The following is a 4,691-nucleotide window of genomic DNA, read 5'->3' as shown; positions in this document are numbered from 1 at the left end:
AAAGGACGGCTGGTATGGGAACTTAAAGGCTTATGAACCTAAGAGGAATTAGGATCTTAGGGTTAAGTTTAGGAACTACAGGGTTACTAATTCTTGTTTTAAACGCGTGCGTCTAAGCTTTCTGTGGTATGAGAACTCCAAAAGGATTTATGGGCTTATGAACCTAAGGACGTTGGTGTGGGAGCTTAAAGGTTTACGAACCTAAAGGAAGCCATTTTGGGATCTAAGAATCTAGGGGGTAAGAATCCTAATTTTGGGTTTACGAACCTAAGGAAGGAGGCTCTGGTTTGGGAACTTCTGGAGAACGACACCTTTGTCGCACTCCGCGGGGAAACAAGAAATATTGAAAGCAAGAGTCGGTAGAAACTGGGAATCCGGGAATCCGCTTGCGTCGGTCTCAAACAAACTCGCGAAACTTGAGGTTGAATCGCTTGCGTCGCCTCAAACAAACTCCCGGGAATAAAGCGATGACTTTGGGGAATCTGCCTGTCTCTGTCCTCAAGCAAACTCTCGTTGGGTGATTATATTGACGACTAGGAACATCTTGATCGTCATGGGAGAAATCTTGAGTGAGCAATACTGCAAAATACTACTGCGCTGGATATAAGGATTTGAGCAATATCTGCAAAAATATCGCCGCTACCGGATGTAAGGATTTGAGCAATATCGCAAAATATCGCTTCTACTGAAGCTCACCTGCATGGTTAGTAGCCACACAAGAATGCAATCTAATATATGCACGTATGCAATTATCACATGGACCTCGAATGAGGAAACACATAGGCTTTGCAAAAGTCGTTTCTTTATAAAAGTTGTTTAAAACTTGTTCAAAGAAGTTTGTCGTTTGTAATGCGTTATGCATATTCGATGGGCTTTAGACATAAGACTTGTCATGACACAGACCTTATATGGACGCGACGCGAAATGTAGACTTAGATTTGACTGACGCGACACCAACTTAGATTTGACGCAACACAGGGATGACTTTGACAGACTTTGTTTAAGTATGCGCAGCCCCTAGCCAAGTGTGGGTGACAATGCGTATCAGTTCCAAAGGTAGAATAATTGCAAGAAAGATGGGGGCATATAAAAGCAAGGCATGAGCCATAGATTAGTTGTTCACTTGGACTTCTTTCGCCACCGTTTGCTGTAAAAGAGACCCCTCTTGAGGCACGATGACTTGGAGAATTGATCTAAGACCTTTGTCATTGTCCGGACCGAGTACTAGCTAGACTCAAATGAGAGAGGAATAAAGGAAGGGTGGCATCTCGGAAGAGAAGCCCCCAGGATGAGAAGATGACTCTGGACTTTGGTAAAAAAAAAGAGGCTGGGCGACAATAGGGAGCCCCCAGTATAGAGGTGTTGGTTGTGGAAGGGATGTTAATTGAAGTTGGAAGGTTTGAAAACTGGGATGGTTGTGATGGTTGATAATTGAGATTGAAAGTTGGAAGTGGGGATGGTTGTGTCCTTGAGGACTGCCTTTGTATTCACGTGAAGTGAAATCAAACCAGATCGTAGTTCTGAGGTTTGGTTAATTTTGTTTGGGTGTTGTGGTTGTATCCTTCTTGTGTAAGAAAGGACTGCCTACGTATCCACCTGAAGAGGTGAAATCAAACCACGCTCGTAGTTCAAGTGTGTGCCTAAGCTATGTTGTTAGGACCTTAAAGTGCAGGGGTCAGGAGAGTAATATTCCTTTGGTGACTCGAGGAATCGATTTGAGATAACTCCCTCTGATCATAGACCAAAGAGGTATAATTAAGTTTGTAAAAATTTCCTTGTCGTGTGAGCACACCTAAAAGTGGACCCTAAGGATGATATGGGTATGTCCCGTTCCGGGTAGCAAAGTATTTGAAGACTCCGTGTATGGGTCAAGGTGAAACTGGATTGGATATTTGGAATGTGGAGCTCGGTAATAAGAGGCTTTGATGAGAAAATCTCTGGAGCTTGATTTTGTGGAGTTAAGGCTTAATGGGGTTATGGCTTGTAATGTGGCTTGGAAATGGAGTCTCTTGGCTTGATGTAGCCTGAGCACATAAAGGTAGGTTAAAATGACGTGGGTTCAAGTTTCCATGTCTTGGCCCTAAAGGATGGGTATACTTGACGAGCTTGAGAGGATTCTCAAAATTCCTAACTATCTCCCTGTAACGGTCTCGAGAAGGACTTAGGGTGTGATGTGTGATAGGCTAAGTGAGGGTGCTAGCAGACCATCTTCATTGACGTCTTGAGTCTATAGACTTCAGCAGTATTCTATATAGCATTTGATTTCATATTCGGTCTTGATTCAGACTCAGATTCTTGGTCTGGAATATATCTCGGCTTCTGCTCGGATTTTTTTTTTTTGATTCGGTTTTTTTTTTTTGAGGATAACATTGACTTTGGGTATTGACTTGACTTGTTTGAGCCTTATTCTTATTTTGACTCTTTTGTCTTGGATATTGATCTTGGTCATTTCTCTTGATTGAGCCTTTGTCTTTGATCATGGCTCGTGTTGTCTTGGATTTGCTTGCATAACTTGGATTTTGGTCAGACTAGCACCTTTAGCGGGCAACGGGTTGGTTTTTAGTAACACGGGTTGTTTATTGTGGGGAATGGGCTTGCCTTCCGTCATGGATCGTTAACAAGGGAGATGGTCTGGATTCGTCCTAGAATCTCTTGAGATAGGCTCGTCCTAAACTAGGGTTATATTGTGGTTTCTATTGCCAGACATGGAATAGGTAAGAAAAATGAACACGGAGTCTTAGGTCCTCTACAACTTTGAACGGAACATCATAGAAGTGCACTCACATTGACTGTCATGTGTTTGTTGTTGTCATTTTAAAAAAATGTCTCAAACCAATTCTTGTTGTCACAGGAACAGGGTAGAGGAAGAGATATGATAGAATATGTGGATGGAAAATTGTATTTTTATTGAAATGAAATGTATTTAACATAGACTCGAGAAGACATGTGACTCGTGGGACAGCCCCCAGGTTGTCACTAGAAATGAAAACGGACACGAAGAAAGACACTAGAAAAAATATGGGATAGAAAGCCTAAGACTCGGACTCGGACCCGGACTTTGACTCGATCTTAGACCTAGACTCGTAATCATCGGCCCATGCTTGAACATTTTCTCTTCCAGCAACTGGCCTCGACATCCGGCTTTGAGCATTCATCCATTTGGACACTTCGTCCTCATCATTGGGAATACTAGAAGGGTAAAGGTCCAAGAGACCTTCCTGTCTTTGAAGAGTAGGACACCCATGAGGGTCATTTTGTTCTCTTAACGGATCGAGGGTCGATAAGGATATCTTGCCGCGATCGAGCATATAGTGGATAGTATATTTGAGTTTGGAGCATTCTTCAGTGTCGTGTCCATTACCCCTATGGAATAAGCAATATTGAGAACCGTCCCGTGCGACCTCTGCTCTCGTACTTAGGGTCTGGGATTGGACCGATTGGTTGGATCAGTCCTTTGGCAAAGAGTCTTTTAAAGGATACCGTATAAGGTATGCCTAAATTGGAGTATGACCTTGAATGTCGAGTTCCTCTTTCCGGTGAAGGTTCTATAAACTTTACGTCGGTGATGCGGATTATTTTATTGTTGGGTGTAGATGCGGACGGTGAACCTTTTTGAATGACTTCATTGATACGAACAATCTCCGCCGATAAGTTTTCAACGGTTTTGATGCCACCTTTCAAATGAGAGGTGTAAACCGGTGTAGACAATAATAACGCCCTCAACCAATGTCGCTTCCTTCGACGGGTCGGTATTTGTGAATCTATCTTTCTTCTTTTCACCAAATGATTGGTGGATCTTTGATCACCTGTGATATTGAACTCCCTATAAGATCGCTTAACTTCTGTACCCAAACATTTTAGTAGTGAGATAGAAATCCTTCCATCCTCAATCCTGTCTTGTATGACATGCTTGAGCTTATAACAATCTTCGGTACCATGCCCCCTACCTCTATGGTATTGACAATATGAATTGCCATCCCACGATTTAGATTTCTTTTCTGGATCTGGTGTAGGTCCTATTGGTTGAAGAAGACCTAGAGAGGATAATTGGTTCAAGGCTAGGGCATAAGGTATTCCTAGATTTGTGAATGACCTGGGAGAGTTGTTTAATTCCTTTGAGGAAGGCTCCATGAGGCTGCCTTTATTGATTTTGATTCCTGGATGAGAAGAAATAAGAATAGGTTGCCCACTCGTTGCTTTAGGATTATTAAGTTGAGGGTTTGTCTGGATATTTTTCATCTTGAGGGGTTGGGCATCAAGCTTCTTACCCGTTTCGGCGAGCAGGTTTTCTATGTTGGAAAGTCGAGAGTTTAGGCTATCAATAGCTCCCTCTATTTTAGAGAATTTATTGTCAAAGGCCATGGAAAGCATGAGCATTCCATTTTGGATATCGTCGTCTTCAAGCACGTTGATTTCTTTGTCATCCCGAGGATCGAGGAGATGAGAACAATCCAGGAATGATTCTTCATCATGTTTAGTGATATTGGACCCAAGAGGGTCGGTCTTCTTGGATTGGCCGACAGAAGGTGGCTTAGGAAGCTTGCCCTCTTCGATCATATCTTGGATGGTGTGTTTCAAGAGAAAACACTCTTCGATATCATGACCTCTACCTTGGTGATATAAGCAATATTTGTTGCCCTTCCAGAGGTTCACCTGTTTCTCTAAAGGTGGATCCGGAGTCGGCCCTATTG

Source organism: Silene latifolia, chromosome 8 (genome assembly GCF_048544455.1).
Source record: "Silene latifolia isolate original U9 population chromosome 8, ASM4854445v1, whole genome shotgun sequence".
NCBI classification, from domain to species: domain Eukaryota; kingdom Viridiplantae; phylum Streptophyta; class Magnoliopsida; order Caryophyllales; family Caryophyllaceae; genus Silene; species Silene latifolia.
Note: the sequence above shows the minus strand (reverse complement) of the source record.